Below are 23,383 nucleotides of genomic sequence, written 5' to 3'. Positions count from 1 at the left end.
TTGTTGTTTGGAAAAACTCGCTCTCTGTTGACGACTGTTGGTCCGTTTTCTGCTTTCCGCGTTTCCTCGTGGTTCCATTTTCTCACCGTTTCACTTTCGGCTCCGTTCCCGATCGTACATCGTCGTTGGGGCTCGGGTTTCGTTCGTGTTTCGGTTCTCGGTTCGAATATGCACTTAACAGCAGCAGCACCAATCGACACTGGACTGACCTACAACTGTACCCGGTGGCAGCAGCAACTTGGAGCGCTGCGAATGTTCTTCCGCCCTACATCTCGGTCGTGCGACATTGGCTTCTTGTTCGGTTGTTTCAGATGCGAATCGGATGCCGGTCGTTTAGGACGTGCGGTCGTCGGGAATCGTTCTAGCCGTGTGTTTTCGTCGTTCCGTGTGGTTCAGCCGTGGAGTTAACGTGCTTCTTTCGGGGGTGCATTTCGCGTATTTGAGGTTAACACAGTTGGATTTGTGAAAACGACCATATATCGTGGAGTAGTGGGTCAGTGGTTCCTAAGCTTTAATCTCTCCGGTTTGGTCGGGGTATAACTTGTTGAGGTTTATCAGCTGTTTGGGTGGGGCTTCGACGAATGTTTTGTGAAGTAGGTGTGGTGAATCGAACCACCGATTATATAAGCTGCCCATCTGGAACCGGATCCAAGATATCCGTGATTTAAGGCTCATAAAGTGTTGTTGATACGAAGAAATTTCTCAGCGTGAAATCGAGAAGTGTTAACCGTTCACTGTTGCAGATTGAAAAAGCTGGGCTACCTTTTTCGAGAGTGAGAGATAAGGAAGCTCATTTACAGTTAGTGATGATCAGCTCAGTAAGGAGAGTGAGTTAAGGGGCAAGTGCACGTGTTTGCAGATCGCATCATCCTCAGGTGTTAAAAAGGGAAGAAAGCAACTTCAAGAGAGCTTACATGTGTAACTGTGTGATAAACAACATCTCAATAAGAATCATAGTTTGAAGAGAAATTTTAAAAGTGCACCCTTCTGGCTTGAGTGAAATCTTTTCAAAAAAAAAAAAAATCAAATCAGGCTGTTGAAATCAAAATAAAATAATCCGAAATAAAAGTGAAATAGTGAGGTGAATGATATTACTTTTTATCAGGGTTTCTTTTTTTTACAATTGATGCACGCACTGGCAAAAGTTTGTATCGAGAGGCAGCCCAATTGGAGGTGAATGAACGCCGGAAGCGGAAGGCTAATGAAACTGTGAAAAATCAGCATCAAAACAGCGGCAGCTCGTAAACGGAAGCAGACATCGCACAGTGACTCCCACTAGAACCGGAACCAGTGGCAGCACCAGCAAAAAAAACATTCCAACTGGGATAAATTTCGGAGCAAACCCACACCGGTAGGCAATTTTCCAAATCCCTTGCGTTGGCACTGGATTTTGACGAAATTTTTCCCGTGTATTTCAATGTCTGTGTTTTTCAACAATTTGCATTTTTTTTGTTTTATCTTTTCCGTTTTTTTCCCTGTTTGTGTCAACGAGGCCAGAAGGACCCGTAATTGAAATTCATTTATGCCGTATTGTCATCCAGCGAGTATGTAAATATTTGCTATTTGTATGGAAATCGAGTGGGGAAATGTTCCCTCAAAGGGGGTCGATCGAGGGTTAATGTGTGGGTGTGTTGGTGAAAACCTCAGACAAGGCCCAACAGCAGCTATTCAACGGCGGCAGCTGCCGAGATGAGTTAATTTCAAACGGTGCACTTCGGGGTGCCTGGTTCCATCAAAATTATTGTTATTTTTGTAATTGGGTGCTTTAAAAGCTGCTCGAACAAAGTTCAATCCCTGGTGAGTTCGATGATCATTTAAAATTTAAAAAAAGGTTAAAAATTACTGCTCCATTGTGGTTCGAGAAATTCTGTAATGGGTTTTTATTGCTTGGAACCTGCGAAAGCTCGAAACGTTTGTTTATGTTTAATTAATCAATCGAGCAATTTATTTTGAGTTCATCAAAAATAATCCTTCATTTTTCATTCAGTTACCAAAATAAGTAGAAATCTCATTTGCTGACAATATAATTCAAGAGAACAAGTAGCGTCAGCTGAAATATACTTACACACATCCACTATACTTTTACAAAGTGACAACAACGATTCAGTTCTTAAAAAAAATGTCTCCAATACCAAGCTAGTTAAAGTCGATCACTTAAAGATGAGCTGGGATAAAAAAAATATATATGGAAAACTGCTATGGGAAACGATGAAACTATGTATTAGTAAATCCAAATGCTGCAAAAGAAGATTCGGTCTCGTTTGACAGCGTTGAAATCACAGATGGATCTGAAATTGCAGAAAAGTTTGATGACTTCTTCATTAACAGTGTTATGGAAATCCATGACAACATTTCGGCAAGTTCTAGCATCTTCGTGGTGGTGGTGGAAGTTTCAGTTTATTTGAAGCAATAGGTTTTTAAGAATTTAACGAAATCGCGAAAAATATCGGCATCGATTTCAATAAAGAGCGAATGCGCCAACATTGCTGTTTCGCGAAAATCGCATTTTCAGTTTGACAACTCCATAAGCTCCCAGCAAAAATATTATTTTGTTTTCTCAATAACTCGATCACAAATCATCCATCAAACAAGTGAGTAGGTTCAAAATGTTGGTTTTCGAACGTACTTTTTCACCCTGCTCATAACTTGATTTGTTTACATTTGGCACACACGCCCTTTTGAAAAATCGATACCGATGTGATATCCAGATGTCCAGATTTATCAGGATTTATTCTGATTTCCGAGGGACCGTCCTAATTTTTCAAAAACTTTTGAATTGTCCTGATTTTTGAAAATTTGTCTCACAATGTAATGAATTGTCTTGATTTAAAAAAAAAAATCTCAATTATAATCGAATTTGTAGTCGAACTTTGAAAACTTTGAACAAATCTGTGATAAAACAGGTAAAACTCGTTTTTTCGATGGTATTCTTCGGTTCAGATGATATTTAAATGGTGTATTTCGGTAAGAACTGCATGCCAGCTAAGAAGCTGCTGAAGTCTGTTGCATAAATTAGGGCGGATACCGCACCTGTATTTCGCCTTTGTTAATGCAATCTAAGAAGAGCTGCATATTGTTTCGATAAATTCTTGGGTGTCCTGAAAAATCCTGATTTTTTTCTTCGCGTTGTCCTGATTTTTTGACAAAACCACCTGGCACCCCTGTCCACGGCTGGTATCGACAGCGTCTCTTTAGATATTTTTAAGGAGTCTTTACCGGTATAAGCAAATCAGTTGAAAGAAATTAGTATTCGACTGTTGTTCCAATTGAAAAACAGAAAAATGCCAGAGAGGATTAATTGTTTCGTTCGACAAACATGTTGGATATACAAGAAAAGGTTCTAAAATAAACAGTTAAAAATCAATCTAGATTCAAAAAGCAGCTTTCAACGGAGTCTGCAGTGAACTTGATACTTCAGAATTGGAAGACGAATATTGAAAACGGTAGTTACACATTTAATTTATCGGCTTTATCAGTGAAAAGTGATGTCCTTTTAAGAAGGGACATCTTAAGATAATGAAATTTTGTAGATGGAAAGAAAGTTATAAGAAATGGAAGATAGTAAAAATGAGCGGGTAGAATTTATTGAGAAGCATTATCATCACATATCAAATTTTTGTTCCGCACTGGCCAACTACTATGAAGTGGTAGATACAGATAGGGTTGCATCTACTACCACACATTAGTAGGCCTAGCGTGGTTCACCCCACAGGCGAAAAACTTGCAGTTCAAACGAACAATTTAATATGTGATGGTAATGCTTTTATATAAATTCTACCCGCTCATTTCCACCATCTTACATTTCTTCTACTTTCTATCCATCCATTTCATTATCTTAGGATGTCCCTACTAAAAAGGACATCACTTCTAACCGATAAATCAAATAACAAACATTCATTACGGTGAATAATCACTTTATAACGTAGTTACACAGTTGTTCTGTTTCTGTATTTCAAGAGAGCTTTTGGAACGACATATCTGTCAAAGTTTGTAAAATTATTGGAAAGAATAGTTATCAACGGATCAGTGCTAAATTGGTTTAAAGACTTCTAAAATAAAAAAACTGCGGAGAACAAAATATGAAACATAGCATTCACAATGTAGAGAAAATAATCTAGGTGTTACCCAAGGAAGTGTTTCTGGTCCTTTGTTGTTGATATTGTACATCAATAACATGACACATTGTCTACATTGCGGTCGTAACTGTTTGCAGATGATTTAGTCTATTACTGGAGTGACGAGGGCTTAGAGTTTGTTATCCAAAAAGCAAATGCCGATTTGACAAATGTTTCTGAAATTTCAAAACAAAAATTGTACATGAATATTTATGAAACCAGCTAGATGGTTATTGGTAATCGTCAAATAAGAGTCTGGCCAGGATTGCTAATTGATCGTTGTGCCATCGAAAGAGTGCGTCCGGTAAAATACTAAGGAATACAAGTTGACGAGAAGCTTAATTTCATAGCACATACCCAGAAAACATGAAATCGCATAAGAGATGATAACTTAAGTCGTTTAAAATAGCGATGCGAATCGCAATTGCAACTGCATAGTGAAAAGATCGTAAAAAATGTCGTCTGAACTCAGTTTAAATCGGATATGATAGAAAGTCCACCATGTTTCTAAATTTTGATATGATTTTGCTCCTGCGCGCCCGATCAGGAGAGCATATCAAAACAATAACTCAAACGTATCTCACCAAGATATTTACATCTGATTCAGTTATAATTAAGTACTGAAAAATTCAGATTTTAAGTTTCTCCAATCTGAATTATATCTTATTCTGATTGACAGACTTGAATGGGGTTGAGATAATTTTCAATGATGCAGAATTTTTTCGGGTTGTCCCAAAATAAAATGATTATATCTTATTTTGATATATGTACAACTTTTTCTGAAACACGGACATCGAAGTCAACCTACCAAACCGTACATTAATGAGTTTTGCTCAACAGATCCTTAAAATTGGATCTTTTTAGGAAACGAAAAATGGAATATGATTTTAGCAAATAATATGGTTTATAGACATTCCACTAGTCATTTTTCTCGAAGCACTCATATCTTGATAAGTTATAATTTTGATAGGTTTTGTTCTGCCCAATATCAAACTATGCTACCTGAACGAGATATAATCTTGAAAGGAGCATATCTAAAATTGATATAATTTAGCTATGATCGTATAGATTTTTTGGTATAATTTGAGATATTTTAACATCCTACGAGTTTTGAATAATTACTTATTTAGATAGGAAAAAATTAGTATCAAAATATCTCATCTTGAAATAATTTAGCTTTTCCCTCCTGATCGGGCGGGTTTCAAGTGAGAAAATCATTGTCATGTTCTTTCTGCAACCAGCAGTGCATCCAGATGGCTTAAAAATCAGATGGGATTTGAGAGATATTGACCAATGAGAGAAATGAAAAATTAAGAAAGAAATTAAATTAATGTATGTAAAATGCCTCCACTTTGGTAGGTAAATGCTGTTTTTACAACTTTCATACGACCTTTCTATAATGTATATGGTACGAATCGTAAAACGGGGTAACTTTGACCAACAATAAATTTTTCCACATCATCATCAATAACTTCGTCTATAGTTTGAATTTTGGAAAACTGTTTTCTGCGTTTGAAAGCCTTTTATTTGAGTATCAAATAGACAAAATTTGGTTTGTATTTGAAATTGTTTCCTGTTAGTAAAAATGTTATTTAAAAATCTTAAAGTATCTATTTTTTCCAAGGATCGCCAACAAACAGCTCTCCTGATGATACCAAACAGTATTTAGAAGCAAACGGGTGGTTGAATGTGAAAGAACAGCTTTTATTCTTTGTATACCCGATCAGGAGAGCATATCAAAGTAAGAACTTAAATATATCTCAACGAGATATTTATATCTTTTTCAGTTAGAATATTGTTCTCTTAATTTTCGACTTTTATTTTTTTGAATCTTGGTTATATCTTATTTTGATTGGCATAAAGAATTTGTATCAAATTGTTATAATATTTTATAACCGTATCTTATTTTGACATGCATATAACTTTCCATGAAACACGGACATCGAAGTCAACGGCTCAAACCGTACTTTTATGAGTTTCGCTCAGCAGATTCATGGAATTGAATCCAATTTTTGGGATCCCGATCAGAAGGGAAAAACAAAATTATATCAAAATGAGATATTTTGATACCGATTTTTTTCTATCCGAATGAGTTATAATTCAGTACTCGTAGGATGTTAAACTATCTCAAATTATTTCAAAAAATCTATACGATGATAGCTAAATTATGTCAGTTTTTGATATGCTCCTATCAAGATTATATCTCGTTCAGATAGCATATAGTTTGATATTAGGCAGAACAAATCCTATCAAAATTATAACTTATCAAGATATGAATGCTTCGAGAAAATTTTCTAGTGGAATGTCAGTAACCCACACTATTTGCTTTAGGCATGCTCCATTTTTGGTTTCCCAAAAAAATCGATTCAATTTTATGAATCTGTTGAGCGGAACTCGCATCAAAGTACAGTTTGGGCCTTTGACTTCGATGTCCGTGATTCAGAAAAAGTTGCACGTATATCAAAATTAGATATAATCATTTTATTTTGGGACAATCCGAAAAACATCTTTATCATTGAAAATGAGCTCAACGCCATTCAAGTCTGTCAATCAGAATTAGATATAATTCAGATTGGAGAACCTTTAAATCAAAATGTTTGAGTAATTAATTATAACTGAATCAGATGTAAATATCTTGGTGAGATACGTTTGAGTTATTATTTTGATATGCTCTCCTGATCGGGATACCATAAATGGAGCATGATATCAGCAAATAGTGTGGGTTACTGAAATTTCACTAGAAATTTTTTCGAAGCATTCATATTTTGATAAGTTACAATTTGATAGGATTTGTTCTGCCTAATATCAAACTATGCTATCTGAACCAGATATAATCTTTATAGGAGCATATCAAAAACTGATATAATTTAGCTATGATCGTATAGATTTTTTGATATAATTTGAGATATTTTAACATCCTACGAGTACTGAATTATAACTCATTTAGATAGAAAAAAATTAGTATCAAAATATCTCATCTTGATATAATTTTATTTTTCCCTCCTGAACGGGTATGTATAGTTATAGTGCTATTTTTATAGATATTTAAAAATTAAGGGCATTTTCCAAGAGTAAGTCCTAATTGGACAAATGGATAGGAATCCTTTCAAATGATTAACTTTGAAGAAAAAATGAAAATGAAAATTGTATGTGTAAAGGTAAAATTTTATTTGTATTTTTAAGCTAAAACTATTTAGCAATAACTATAGTTTTTGCCCCTAGATGTATGCAGCATCATTGTTGATTTAGATTATAAATGTTTTTAAAAGAAAACTTTAAAACGCAAGGTAAAATTGCTAAATAAGAATTTGTAAACAATTATGAAGCTGTTTTGTATCCTTTCTGATCAAGAAAACTCGTTAAAACTGTCAAAATGGAGACTGATCAATGTAACCCCAAAGCATGAATTCCTAAACATCGACGAAATCGATTTTTAAATCAATATTAAAGTATTCCAATAAATTTCTGCAACCATGTTTTACGTTCATAGGAGTCCAGTACTGGTTTTAAAAATATGAAACATGCCACATTCCCCTTAACAGGAAAAATAATCGAAAAATATTGAAAAAAAGTGATCAATATTACCCCGGATTACGGTATATCAAAACAGCATTAGAATAAAGCTACAAAAATGTTTGTTGGGTTATGATTATAAAATCAAGAAAATCGCGATGTGCTGAAAAGTTAAAAAAAAACAAATTTGAGCTTACAAATACGTTTGACGTTCACAAAAAATAGACTTCTTCAATTCAAACATGAATGAATGTGTTTAGGGGCCGTTCAGATACCACGTGGACAGAAAAATGAGAATTTTGACCCCTTCCTCCCCCTCCGTGGACAAGCGTGGACATTTGGCAAACCCCTACCCCCCTCCCCGGATGTCCACGTGGACACATTTGAAAAAGTTTTAATTTTAAATACCCTTAATTTGACAGTTATAAAACATCACTTTTTGCCTTTTTGTTATAGAAATGGCTGATTTTGTAAAACCCAATAAGAATTTCCTGATATAAAAAAAATTTAAATTTTAAATTTCTCTATTAGCATATTTATCACTTGGTTTAAGGCGGGGGGGGGGGGGGGGGGGGAGGTAGGGTCTAACGGGTGTGAAAAAAACCCCATTTTCACGATTTTTTTTCTAGAGCTATCGTTCAAACAAATGTATTCAAATTTTTTGCATTATACAAAGCATTGTTAAAAGAACATTTAGTAATTTTTTCGAAAAAAAATATAGAAAAATGAGCCGGTGACGGAGCACTTTCGAGGATGCCTTTTAGAAAACAGGATTTGCGGTGGACACTGTATCTCAGCTCAAAATCATCTGAGGTCAAAAAGTCAGAGCAAAATATTTTTAATAGATGTTTTTCTGGACCCCAACGTTTTTATTTAACTTAAAATTTTTTTTATGAAATTTTTGTGGCTGTTTGAAGTCAAAACTACGATTTTTCACGGAAAAATTCGCCATTTTTCACCTGTAAAATCTCCCCAAAGTAAAAAAAATCAAAAAAGAAAAACGTTGGGGTCTGGTATTTTATATAGAGAAAATATGTTCCAAATTTGAAAAGAATCGGATAAGTAGTTTTCAAATGACGATGTCCACGGACTTTAAAAAAGTGCTGCTCTTGCTTTCTTGCAGTATTAGATAGGAGGAGATAAAGGCCTATAATTTCTACAGTTTTGCTCTAATTGACTTGAAAATTTGACACAACGTTCTTGAAATGTTTTACAATAAGAAAATATAAAAATAAAAAAAAAACGATTTTTTTGAAAGTGTTAGACCCTACACTCCCCCCTTAAAGTAGCTACTTATTGTTTAAACTTAAACATCTTAATATTTATTCACCTTTAGAAAATATTTTGAAAGTAAGTATGTCCACGTGGACATGACCCAAACCCCTACCCCCCACTCCGTGGACAAGCGTGGACATTTCCATACCCCCCTCCCCCCCCCTAAGTTGTCCACGTGGTATGTGAACGGCCCCTTATTTTATTTTTTTTAATGCCGTTTGTTCTATTTTTCATAAGCACTTCGTATGAAAATTGAAAGAATTTCATATGACTCTTATGAAAAATAATTTTACACTTTAAAAGGCGCTTCATAAGACGTATATTATAAAAATAATCATAAGAATTTGCCTGAGTGCAGAACATCAATCTAACATTACGAAATTCATAGCGCCCTGGGATGAAGACATTTGATGTCTTCAGCAACATTGTTCAGTTTTATTCTGTTTAAAAAAAATCATATTCTATTTGTAAAATTTTACATAGGAGTCCACCGATAGCGAGATTAAAATTCCAACTTTTTTATTATTCAAATTTGAGCTTTAATGTCTTGGACAAAGTTGTTTATCTGATCAAAATACATAAATATGTATGTTCAATATGTCAAAGTCTGATTTCATCACCCTCTGGAGTTACAGTCAAAGTTAAAAAAAATATACGTTATAAAACTTTATTTTTCAATCTGACACGTTCTAGATTGGATAAAATGTTTCGCTGTCTTAGAAACCAAGTTGTAACAAGCCAAGATGTACAATTGTCGCATACATTATGACGATTTTCTCTTCATCTTAATGCAAAATAACCACCCCTTAGAGCACCTGTATCTGTGGTCTATTTTTGGATCATACAATAAAAATGGAACCAACGAAAAAATATCCAATTTAGTGGACATAACTGGCAACCCCACTCGTGTTCCATTAACTGTCGAACGATAAGAAACTGTGTTAAATTTAGTCCAAATATTTTCACTTTCAGTTCAATCCTTTTAAAAAGTTAAAAAAAAGTTAAGGTACCTATAATTGAGCACGGATGTGGTTGTTTCAGTCGGAATTGGTGTCTAAACTAGAGTTACCATATCCCGCGACACCAAAAAGAGCACATTGAGACAATTTATTCAAAAAATCAGGAGTAACGTTAAACTGTATAACCCCGCTTATCTGAACTCCAGTTTTCTAAGCTCCTGTGCAATCCTAGTCATCCATACATTAATCAGGCTTTGCGCCCGGATGGTATGCAAAAGGATGTTTATTAGAAGGGAGGGATCACCCCGGATAAGTGAAACCTCAGATTAAACAAAATATATTGACAAAACTTCAAAACCGATACTTTTGCTCTGGTATTGCATATTATTCAAGCGCTATTCTCGGTTCTTACATGGACTTTATGTTTCTATTTATTAGACGTTTCTGACAAGTTCAGATTCTACATTTGTCATAAACGTGAATTTATTAGCTTAACTATATACATATTTTTACAAAAATTTTGGATAAATATGCTGGCTCGGATAACGCGGAACCTCGGATAACCAGAGCTCAGATAAGCAGGGTTCTACTGTTTATGACCCATTCCAGCATGACGTCACAACGTTTGTAAAACATTTTTTGGTACATGTATTGTATGTAAATTTTGCAGTTCATATCGCTCTTTGAAAAATAAAATATCTCAAAGTTCAGAATTTAATTCGCTACAATTTGAAATAAAAAGTATTATATTGAACAAATTGTTATCAAATTATAAGCAAAAGAAATCGTGTCGTCACAACGCGTTATTTTTCCACTTTTCAGTTTTTTTACAAACCTGTATTTTTTCTGCTCTTCTATTCGATCAAATTTCAAATTGAGTTTTTATTTTAGAGCGATTCAATTTCGTGACTTCACAACAGCGTGGTGACGTCACGAAATTTTATGGACAGCTGCATGAAAAATATCAAAGCATAATCTTAAAATTAATTTTTTAAAAATCTTTGGTTTAATGCTTAGTTTACCAAAAATGCTTAGAAACTCAAGAAATAATGTGATTCGGTGATAAAATCAATCTTTTTAATCCCAAAAAATTAAGGGCAATGAATCTAAAAGCCGTTTCAAATAAAGAATTTGTAAAAAAAATAAAAGAATCTAATACAAAATAAAAGAATCTAAAGCTGATAAGCTTTGCAACACTGCGCACATCAATTTCATTCGAAATTTATTTGTGCGATCATGTGAATATTATTTAGAAATGAACTAATGCTAGGAAATTTTTAATTCGTAAAAGCGTTGGAATGTGTTTCTGAGTCTTTTTAATATTTAGTTGCAAGGGAAAAAAAAGAAATGAAAATTTCAAAGGCCTTCGATCTTTTAAAAGTTAGTTAAGGGACACTAGAGTGCCTAAATCAGCCGACTTATAAAATTCTTATGAGTTGCAAGCTAAAAACCTAAAAACAGACCCTAGCCTAGCCTTAAATTTGTATGGAATTATGAGAAATTTTGTTTGGAAGGAACATGAAAACCCAGTTTAGCACCAATTTCTGAAGTCCCTAGCGGCTGATTTGATTTCATTAAAGTCGTTCACAAAGCTTTCGATATGACAAATAGTTTATTCCAAAGTCCCATTTCGATAAGAGTTATGGTGAAAAAAAGAAATTGATTTTCAAAAATTTGCTTCTGAAGGGTCAATTCAAAAAAATACATGAATGATCGTTAATCGACGCTTTTATACCCGTTTTTGAAGCTTAATAACTGCTTTATGATAACTCTAATCGAAATGTGTTCTTCAGATGAAATACTGTCATAATTAAAGTTTTAAAATACTCAAAATAAAAGAAAAATCGATTGTTAAAAAAAAAATGGTGAAAAACTGTTTTTTTTGTTCATCCCGAACAAAATCCACAAAATTCTATACAAACTTAAGGTTTTCTGCGAAACCCCTTTCTGTAGTACCGTAAACTGGGGGAACATTGATCACTTTTTTCATTCATTTTTTATTAATTTGGAAGGGGTTGCTTTTTCGTAATACCTAAAAGCCTTAAAACACTTACTGAGGTGGGGAGTATTGGACATGATCATTGATTGTAGTAAATTCAAACGACATTGGTGATTCAAGTTAAATGATTGTTACAAAACAGAGTTTCGAGTTTCGTAGTAACTTTGATCACTATGGTTTTCCCGTATCTCAGCATCTTGAAATTTATTGTTCTGATGCCATTTAGCTCAGAAGGCTCAAAAGATCGATAATAGTATTGTTTTGTTTGGACTCAATTGAATTTTTCAACGTTTTCTTTCGAAAACAAATATACTCAAATATGGACATTGTTGCTGCATACATTTAGGGGCAAAAATATTAAACATTTTTTCAATATTTTTTGGCCTCAAAAACAAATGAAATTTTACCATCATGCAGTTCCGTAAGTCCTCGCACTGTTGTTTTTTTTTTCAAACTAAACCATTTAATGGGGTTTTTAGTTATTTTTTCAATAAGGACTTGTTCATGGAAAATAACCGTTATTTTTTCAATATCCGAAAAACTATCATCAAATAAGCATAAAAATAACACTTAAACTAAACCTAAACCAAGAAAAAAGATGAATTTTCACGTTAAACAACCCATTTGCACCTAAAAACATTAATTTGATCAGGAGAGATGTTTGTTTTAGAGCCTTCAAAATCCAGATATTTTCAGATTTGAAAATTACATTTTTAATAGTTTAAAAAATCTCCTAACAAAAATGAAATTTAGCTTATGTGTAACTCAATTTATAGGCTTTCAAACGTAGTCAACAGTTTTCAGATAATTTAACTATATACTTAGTTGATGATCTTGTGCAAAAATATCATGTTGATCAAAGTTGCCCCGCTGATCAAATTTTCCCTAGTTTACGGTATATTCTGGTTCAAATGGGACCTTGTGCTAGTACCTTCTTATTTTAATCTTGTAATTCAGTTAAAAGTCTCTTCGCGAGGTTTAATGTGAACACGGGGTTCGATAAGGATATTCTAGTAACATTCTTCGAGATGGAAATTTCAATAAAGCACAGTTTTTTTTTAATAATTTAATGAGAAATTTATTTTCCATCAAAGTCTTTTTTTTTACCATGTTTAAAGTTTTTTTGAATCTCATTGCATTCATTTCATGGATACAAATAATAGAAGCTATTAGAGTGTTTTTTTTAAATATAATTTAGAAGAACTTAATCTTTTTGCAAGAATTGTATTCAAATCACAGATCCTGCCAGATTTTTATTCAAATCACAGATAACTATCTGCTTTATGATGATTATTTTATGTTTATGATTTTTGTTTGTTTATTCTCGAACTAAGTGTTTAACAAGCGTAGTTTTAATTTTTTTTTATCAAAGACGTTTCAAAATAACCGCGTTTTTGCGAAAAAAAAGTTCCTTAATTTCGTTAAAAACTTGATAATTGAATTCATTTATTGAAGCACGTTGTTATGTAAAACTTGTTTTGAAGAAATACTATAACAGTGTTGAAGTAAGAAGTCATGAACGTTTCAGAAAAAAAAGTAAATCAATTTTCGTGACGTCACAACGCATTATTTACCCGGGTGCAACTCACAACCTACTGAACCGAATTTCATTCTGAAAAATGCATTGAACTCCTCTAAAAAAAATTGTAGAGATCCCCAATTTTTGACAATATGCGACGTTTTACGAAATCATGAACTGAAAAACAGTAGAATTTTCGTGGCGTCACAACGCTGAAAAATAGATACCTTTATCACCGACTCTAGAGCGTGAACTTGCTGTGATTTTACTGAATCTAATATCATACTTAAAAAAAAGCTTTTTCACAGTCATTTTACAATAATTTTTTCTATATAGTTAGATTTTTGACAAATTTATGTTTCAAATAATGAACTATTGTTAAAGTCAGTTTATTTCCATACGTAAGTTAATAAATTTCAACGACAACATACTCAATTACTAAAAATGGAAACTGAATATCTCTTGATGGAAATTGAATCTTGAGAAATAACCTTTCTTATGTTTAACAAATTACTTTTGAATAATGAAAAATAATAATCGGTTCTCCAGTAGATCGGCAATTGAAATGGGTCATATATTTTTGGATATCTGAGATGACACCGAAATATTTCAATTTAATCAAATACTGTTAATGTCTTGGAGGTTATGTGACTTACATGACAATCATAAATATTCTTTTGAAATTTTCTTGTCCTATGCCTAAATTTTGTGCACATTGATTACTGTTTTCATACTCAAAGGCACTTATCGCGCTCAGTATCTATAATGACTTAAAAAATGGGTAAAATTTCAAAAAAAGGACAGTAGTACAGGACTATAGCATCAATCTTCATAAAAAGCTTAAGCGCATTCTATAACATCACCGGAACTCTAATATTTAAAGCCAAAATCTATTCGGCCCTAACCTAGAAACGTCATCATGACCAATCATTATGCTTAATTTTGGTCACCAAAGCTTTAAATAAGCTATTATTGAACATGTTAGGAGTTTTTTTAAATTATTTTTCCAGCAACCCTGATGGTTGATAAATGATAATTGCATTATTGAGATATGATCTAGTAAAATTGATAGCCAAAAACCAATGTTTTAACCATATTATGAGCATCTTTTCTAATGCCAGTAAAGATTTAGGGCAAAATGTGTATGAAATAGTATCTTAAAATAAATGCGCCATGTCAAATCTGATGGTCAATCATGATGGAATTAATGAAAAATAGGCTAAAAAATATTTTCAAATGCCGTAAACTGGTAAACCGTGATCAGCGGGGTAACTTTGATCAACATGAAATTTTTGCAGATAATCATCATTGACTAAGTATTAAGTCAAAATATCTGAAAACTGTTTACTACGCTTGAAAGCCTATAAATTTAGTTGAAAATAAGCTAAATTTGGTTTTTATTAGGAGATTTTTATTGTTACTTAAAACGTTATTTTGAAATCTTAAAATATCTGGTTTTTTGAAGGCTCACAAACAAACATCTCACCTGATAACATTTAAGCATTTAGGAACGGATGGGTTGTTTAATGTGAAAGTTCAACTTTTTTCTTGGTTGAGGTTTAGTTTTGGTGTTATTTTTATGGTCATTTGATGATAATTTTTGGATATTGAAAAAAAAAAACGGCCATTTTCCATGAAAAAGCCTGTATAGAAAAAACGGCTAAAGGCCCTATCAAATGATTGAGTTTGAAGAAAAAAAGAACATAGGACCAGTGGGATGACCTAGAGAATTGCATGAAGGTAAAATTTCATTCGTTTTTGAGGCCAAAAAATATTGAGAAAATTTTAAAATTTTTGCCCCTAAATGTATGCAGCAACATTGTCCATCTTGTGAGTATATTTGTTTTTGGAAGAAAACGATGAAAAATTCAATTGAGTACGAACAAAAAATTACTGTTATCGATGTTTTGAGTCTTCTGTGCTGAGTGGCATCAAAACAGTAAATTTGAAGATGTTGAGATACGTAGAAACCATAGGGATCCAAATTACCCCGAAACTCGAAATCTGATTTTGAAACCAACATTTATTTATAACCACCAATGTCGTTCGAATTAACTGCAATCAATGATCAGATCATGTATAATACTCCTCACCTCAGTAAGGGTTTTAAAGCTTTGAGGTATTACGAAAAAGCAACCCCTTCCAAAATAATCAAAAATGAATGAAAAAAGTGATCAAAGTTCCCCCAGTTTACGGTACTTGCATTGTGAATCCATCAACATGGCGTCAATTTGTGCCCTTCGATTTTGCAACCAAAATGGCTTTAGTCAATTCAAAGCTTAGTACCGTAAACTGGGGGAACTTTGATCACTTTTTTCATTCATTTTTGAATATTTTTAAAGAGGTTTCTTTTTCTTAATATCTAAAAGCTTTAAAACCCTTACTGAGGTGAGGAGTATTAAACATGATCATTGATTGCAGTAAATTCAATCGACATTGGTGGTTATAATTAAATGTTTGTTACAAAACCAGATTTCGAGTTTCGGGGTAACTTTGATCACTAAAGTTTTTACGTATCTCAACACCTTCAAATTTATTGTTTTGAAGCCATTCAGCACAGAAGTCTCAAAACATCGATAACAGTAATTTATTGTTTGGACGCAATTGAAGGATTCAATTTTTTTTCAAAAACAAAAATGCTCAAAATATGGACAATGTTGTTGCATACATTTAGGGGCAAAAATTATAAACCTTTCCCAATATTTTTTGGCCTCAAAAACAAACAAAATTTTACCTTCATGCAACTCTCTAAGTCCTCGTTCTGTTCTCATGTTCTTTTTTTTTTTAAACTTAACCATTTCATAGGGTTTTTATCTATTTTTTCTATACGGGCTTTTTCATGGGAAATGACCGTTTTTTTTAATATCCAGAAATTATCATTGAATGACCATAAAAATAACACTTAAACTGAAACTAAACAAAGAAAAAAGTTGAACTTTCGCATAAAACAACCCATTTGCTCCTAAATGCTCAAATTTGATCAGGAGAGACGTTTGTTAGTGAACCATCACAAAACCAGATATTTTATGATTTTAAAATTATATTTTAAGTATTGTTAAAAATATCCTAATAAAAACGATATTAAGCTCATTTGTAACTCAATTTACAAACTTTTAAACGTAGTCAACAGTTTTCAGATGTTTCAACTTAATACATAGAAAATGATGATTATCTGCAAAAATTTCATGTTGATCTAAGTTACCCCGCTGATCAAAGTTCCCCCAGTTTACGGTACCTTTTTTATGTTCAGATAAATGGCTAATTAGTTTTATAATGGTTTAATGTAGGCTTGCCAGATACTTTCAGAAAAAAGCGGGACATTTCACGATAAAAAAAGCGGGACACAGCCGAAAAAAGCGGGACATTTGAAAAACTCTTAAAAACATCTTTTATTCCTTAAAAAAACTAAAAAAAATTTAACCAAGCATCATCTTAAGTTGTTCATTGTACAGGGTTTTTTTTCACGCGGATTGATTTTGTTCAGTTTTTTCTTACATGACTTCTGCTTTTCCTGGTTTTTGTCATAAACACGTTCAATTTTTACATTTCTCGCGAATTAACACGTTATTTGAGAGAAAATATGTATAGAATTTAAGCCCTACAAGCAAAAATTATCCAAAATTATTTTTGCTACAAGTCAATGGACACATTCGCGTATAAAAAAAATCTCATACTTGTCTATAATTTTGATAATTCAAATCACATGTCTTTCATGATTTTGAAAATCATTTTTTTTTTGTGTGAAAAGTGGTTGTTTTGACAACTTTTACGAGCATAATTTAGTTGATTTTTAAAAAGTTCAAAAAGATTGAAAAAAATAATAAATTTTTTTGTGGATCTTTAAATGAAGACAGTAGTAATTTTAACGTATGATCCTTTAATATGTTGCTATTCAAGTGCCAATCAAAATAAGGAAAAAGTTAGATGCAGATACTGAAAATTCATGATTGTAATATTTGGAATAACAATATATCGTATTTGAAAGTGCACATAAAATTTGAAGGCTCTAAAGAATGGTTCGGTATAACTTTATATTTTGTGACGTGAATTCAGTCATCTACCCTGTTCTGTTTAAACTGAGTGAATTCCCATCACAACTTCAAATAAGCAAAACTTCGTTCGTTGTTGTTGTATCCGAAAGCTACGTGCATCAAATTGTGGGAAATTGTTTTTTCTTCAACTCATTCGAAAACATTGATATTCTATTTCCACAGAGAGAACAGGAAATCAAAGTTGTATGTACTAAAGTCAAAAATGGTCAATTCTAGCGTTAATTCACGTCACAAAAGTTATCGATCACAACAAAAATAACTTACATTTTATAATGACCAAATTATATTCATTTTGAAGGAAATTTAATTTGCGACCGTTTGCTACAAATTTCTTCATTTTCAAGTAAATTGGTTGACTTCTAGAATGATAACAGTGCAAAGTCTGGACAAAGCGATATCACGTCACGGTGGAATGTGTCAATGGCGTGTTTGATACCGTGTATAAAACTGTGGTGTAACTACAAAAATATTTCAAATTTGTTTTAATTATTTGAAAACTCATGAAAACTTCCATCATTGTATACTAATTAAGATTCCTGCGAAAAATTAGGATCTTCAATCATTTGAAAGCAACCTACACAATAATTTCTCCATACAGAATCAGAATCTTTCTGTCATGCTAAGATTTATTTAGTAATGCCTTGGATGAAATATGAAAAATGCTGCCTATTAAAAAAAAAAAAAGTTTTTGCAACCTTTTCTGTGTTGAACCAATGATATTGAATTTAGGCAAAAGTTTGATTTTTTCAAGTGTAAGTTAGTGAACTTTGTAAAAGTTTTCCAAGAAAAAAAAAGCTGGACATTTTGAGGAAAAAGCGGGACAGCGAGACATTCAACAAAAAAGCGGGACATGTCCCGCTTTTGCGGAACGGATGGCAACCCTAGTTTAATGATGACCTCATAAAAAGCAAAAATTTTACGTTTCTCTTTCAAGCCAACCAATTACACGCTTAGGGTGAGTTTTTCATCACCTCAGAGTTGTTAATCATTAGTTCAGTAAATGAGGACAGACTTTTTGAATGAAAAGGGATTGGTTGTGGATGACTTGTGGAATATACCATGAGTTGAATTAAAAATTTCATTGTCTGACGCCATCTTGAAATCCAAGAAGGCGGCTTCCGCTGAACTTTAAAATGTAGTAAATGACTTTAAATCGCATGAAACCTCAACAATATTGGTATTGAGTGAAAGAGCTAAACGAGTAAAAGTCGAATTTACTATCTGACGCCATCTTGAAAATCAAGATGGCGGCATCCGCTCAACTCATAATGCCGTAAATGACAAAAAGTCGCATTAAGCCACCACTATATGGGCATTGGGTGAAAGGACTAAACTGTTAATCATTTATTCATCTATTCATCTATAACAACATTTCAGAGCTCAAGATGATGTCAGATGTCAAATAACGATGTCGACTTCTATTGGTTGATATCTTTCAACTTATACCTAAAAATGGGAATTTCAATCCCAAAGAACTGTCAATAAGTTTTATGGCGGTTTAATAATCAGGCACTGAGTGCTAATATAAAACATGCAAATGAAAGCTTGGAGCAAACTTCTAAGTTTGCGTTTTACTATAGTTTAAACAGAGCATTCATAACAATTTCAAAACAACTAAAAGAGTATGTTTAACACTAGAAGGACCGGCAAATTGAATATACCCATTCGGACCGTGACCAGTCAAAATGACTGGTAAAGGGGAAATTTTATATGTCATAATATTTTTAACTTTTTCCTTTTGAAATTATTTTGTTGTTTATCCGATAACATTTTTGTTATAAAATGGAAATATTTTTTCACCATGGGTGCACGGAATCACCTCATTTTGGCAAAGTTGACGAATGCGTGTATGTCATAAAATGAATATTTCAAATAATTATCAAAAAATTAAAACACATTATCCATCTAATTATAAAATCATGTTAGATGACTATGGGTATTGACCATGGGTGCACGGTTTCGCTTCAATTTGGTTTTATTAGATATTTTCTAGCATCAATTGCTCTGAATTTTTTCAACACGATGCCAATAAATTAAACCTGATATTGTAGGTTTTGAAGCATATTTTTTCTATAAGTAGAGCAATTTACCATGGGTGCACGGATTCACCGCCATTAACTAAAAATCATATTTTTTGCATGCTAAAGGTAAAGAATAAAGACTTTTATAGATTCAAATGAAAATTTGTGTCATTTACATGGTTTTTCACTATGGGTGCACGGATTCACAGCGTTTAAATCAAATATTGGACTTTTTGCAAATTATTAAAAAGCATTTTTTTAAATCTTAACTAAACCAAAGTCGAAATCATGTCTTTCATGTTGAGACATAATGATTTAAATAACGATTTTTATTTTTAGTTCGGTTTTTTTGTTCCTGGAAATGAAATATTTCAATTTTATCTTGAAATAATAATTCTTTTTATATATTATTAAAAAACAGGTTTTTGCAATCGTATATTTATCTGATAAGATCTGATCAACATCCAAAAAATTGGAAAACGGTTACCATGGACTGAGTGATTTTTAGGAATTATATGCATCAAGTTATGTCATGCGACGGAAAACAGTGAAAATAAAAATAATGAATCAACATTGTCAAATGTACACGTTGATTTGTTTTTTCTTTAAAGTTTTTCGATTGACCAATATTGCATTCCAGGTACCTATCATATCTAACTCAAAAATATTTTGTGTTCAGAAGCAAGTTGAAAACTAATTATTTCTATACAATTTACTTCGGCGAATTTACAGCCATTCCGGGCACCCAAGTTGAAATATCTTAGCGCCAATGTGGTCTATCAAATAGGTTGGCGCGAGTCTGGTCTAGGCATGCCAGGCGTACTGGGTTCGATTCCCTGTATCGGCAAGAAAACTCTTGGGTTCAAACCAAATAAGTTGCCGATAGGTAAGATGTGTTTCCTCTTATAATAAGAATGTTCAATAAGAATGTTCAAAGTTGCCAGCTGGCCAGGTATATACACGGGTGCCGGAATACCTGTAAGTCAACTTGCATTGGAAATTTGTCGAACTTAATAATCTAAGAATGCATGTGAATACATACTTGGGAGGAAACTGCGGTGAATCCGTGCACCCATGGTGGATAACCAACATATAAAAAATAATCCGTGCACCCATGTTGAAATATCATTTAAATTATTCAGTTTCATAGCTGATGTCTTCAAATTTGAATAAATGAGCACACAATTAATAATTATTTAACTCATTCTAATTTAGTATAAAACATTTTTATCACCTAAAACTACTCGATTACTCGAATGGACATGTATTAAATCTAACATAACTTTTGTAAATCTTGATGAAATTCCGCCAAATTTTGACAGAAAGTTCGATTACAGCTGAGCAACAAAACAGACCAAAAAAAATGGGAGTCAAGCGCTTGAAGCGCCACACAGCGGTCAATCCGAGAACTTTTCCTACAAATTTTCATGACTTCGCATCGAAAATCAGTAATTTCATAACGAATGACACACTTCTGTCCACCAGAAATCAACTAGGACTCATTGTCTTGAATGTAGATTGCAAATGAAACCAAAAGCAAGCGAAAAAAATGTATCTCGTTTGAGTTATAGGGTTGTGAATTTTACCAGTCATTTTGTCTGGTCACGGTCCGAGTGTCCATGGCGAAATTTTTCTCGCTTATTAAAAGAGCTAGGGAAATAAAAAAAACACAGTTTTGTAGAGATTCAAAATTCATGAAAAGTCTTATTTTTTGCGAATTTTTAAAGCGAAGTATTTAAAAGATATTCAACAAACAAAGTGTCCAACCAGTCATTTTGACTGGTGCGGTCTTTCTAGTGTTAATAAAAGCTTTATTAGCATTTTCAAAACTATCTGGAAACATATGGTCGATTCAAGAGTATAAGCATTTTGCATGACCATAATTGCTGCACCAAAAAAGCCATAATAAAACCTTAATAAAACATCCAAATGCTATTAAGCTGAATTAGTGTTACTTGGAATGGTATCCCAGTCTAAACTGGCTTTTGGGCCACGAATACAGGTGCTCTAAGTCAAGGATGCAAAAGAATTGCTGAAAGAAGAAAAACTACCCTCAATCCCCTCATCAAAATTTCAGCGGAGAGAACGGTGTTTAGCGGTTGGGTGTGGACTAGTGGAAATTTGCCTAATAAAAAGAAAGTCACTAACGCTTAGTCGGAAAACAAACGAGCGCAAAAAAAGGCACGAAAACAAAATGTAAACGTGAGGGGGTGCGTTTATAGCTCTTGCGCCCAGCTACCGGCTACTTTACGACAATTTCGTGACCAATTTGCACGCATAAAGTGTCGGTGTCAAACATTTGCTGCATCCGGTTGTCGTTTGCTTTGTTCCGGTGTTCCACGGGCTGCAGGAGAGCTGTTTTCTGTTGTTGTAAATTTTTATTATTTCTGGTTTTTTTTCGGCCACTTTGGGAGAGATTTGCCCCGGCGATGATCCGGCCGTTAAGTGTGCGGGAATCAGGCTAAAAATCTTGCAGGGTATAATTATTCCACTTATAAATCATGCTTAATGAGTTGTGAAATGAATGTTTGGGGAACATTTGTTAATTAATGAAATCGAATACAGGGCATCACAAAATGGGAACCGTTTTATGGGAACTGAGCCACAATTCGTATTTTTGATAGCTCTACAAATAGTATCCAAGTGGTAATAAATACATTGGCTAGTGGTCAAAAGCATTAATATTCGTCTGCATCCGGCTGATCGATGCTTTAAAAAAACTCTTTCTTTAATCCGTTCAGTGGTTAAACTCAATCTCATCCGACAGCTGTAGGCAAACCGAATTGCTCTCATCATATTTACTATATTTAACCGTTAAACCAATTGCTACAGACAGGCAACGGGGATGAAATCAATCCGTGTTCAACAAATTTCCTCCCGCTTTGTTTTCTTCCGTTCGCGTTGCCTCGTAAGCCATTAATTTGACATAAATGTGGCGATGTTTACATTATTAATGTGCCGTTATGCCGCATCTCATTCTCCGGCAATTTGTGGCCACTCCTGTTCGGTATAAACATGAACAAACAGTAACCCTTCTCGCATGGTTTCCAGTTGAACCAGCATGGAAATAAGTTCTGAAAAAATAGTGCAAATCATCCACACACCCAAATGGAAGGTGTTGGGGGAAATAAGGGCTCTCTAATGGAAGAACCGAACGGATAAAGTATCGTTTTACGGTTGTTTTTATTCGAAGGGACAGTTAAACTGATATTGGAGTAACCAGCTTCTTTCGGAATTTAAATGCCCTTTCAAACCAGGATCTAGATTTTTTCTAGGTATTTTGATTCATTAACCTTAATAATTATTTGGGGAAGAGAACAAATTTTTAATGATGAAAATCGTATCTAAGTAGACTGTATTGTCTTGTCATAATTGCCATCGAAATATATTCTTAAGCTACTTCAAAAGAATTTTTTTTTCGAGATGAGCAGAACATACATAACGAACTTGTTGATACTTACGGTTTCTGTGGATCCTTAAGCCTAGTCCACACTAGGCAACATGAACTGCGATTTTTGTTATGAGACGAGCTTTGTTATTGTTGGAAACATTGAAAGATCTCAGTGTCTCCCAAAGAAAATGGGAGACGCTGAGACTGTCTCGAGACGAACCGTCTCCTAGTGTAGCCTAGGCTTCAGCAGCTCCCACATTACTGCCGATTGCAGCAGAACCAAAACGTTGTTTGTTTTGGTTCCTCTTGCTATGTTCAATTCGCAATCGAGAACAATAGATCAATGATTTCTGATGACAGGTAATGATGATAAACGCGGTATAAATGTTTTCATCATCACACGGTTAAGCGATACTACTCAAATTGGGTTCGTGGTAGCACAACAGTGTCGCCAGATATTCTGGGTAAGAGTATCAAAGTACTCATTATGAAATGAATACTTTCTCGGTTAGGGAATATGAGAAGTGGAAAGTGACAAA

General features: G+C 33.5%; 1 protein-coding gene across 2 annotated transcripts in view; it reads left to right on the top strand.

The window, feature by feature from the left end:
• Positions 1-233: 233 nt before the first annotated feature.
• The window catches only part of LOC129740482 (uncharacterized), a 571,616-nt gene continuing 548,466 nt past the window's right edge, over positions 234-23,383 (top strand). For both annotated transcript variants that reach the window (XM_055732165.1, XM_055732166.1), the window contains exon 1: positions 234-1,351. The gene's annotated coding sequence lies outside the window, so the exon portion shown is untranslated. The remainder of the gene's footprint in view (positions 1,352-23,383) is intronic.

Source organism: Uranotaenia lowii, chromosome 1 (genome assembly GCF_029784155.1).
Source record: "Uranotaenia lowii strain MFRU-FL chromosome 1, ASM2978415v1, whole genome shotgun sequence".
Taxonomy (NCBI): domain Eukaryota; kingdom Metazoa; phylum Arthropoda; class Insecta; order Diptera; family Culicidae; genus Uranotaenia; species Uranotaenia lowii.
This window is presented reverse-complemented; position numbering and strand designations above follow the sequence as displayed.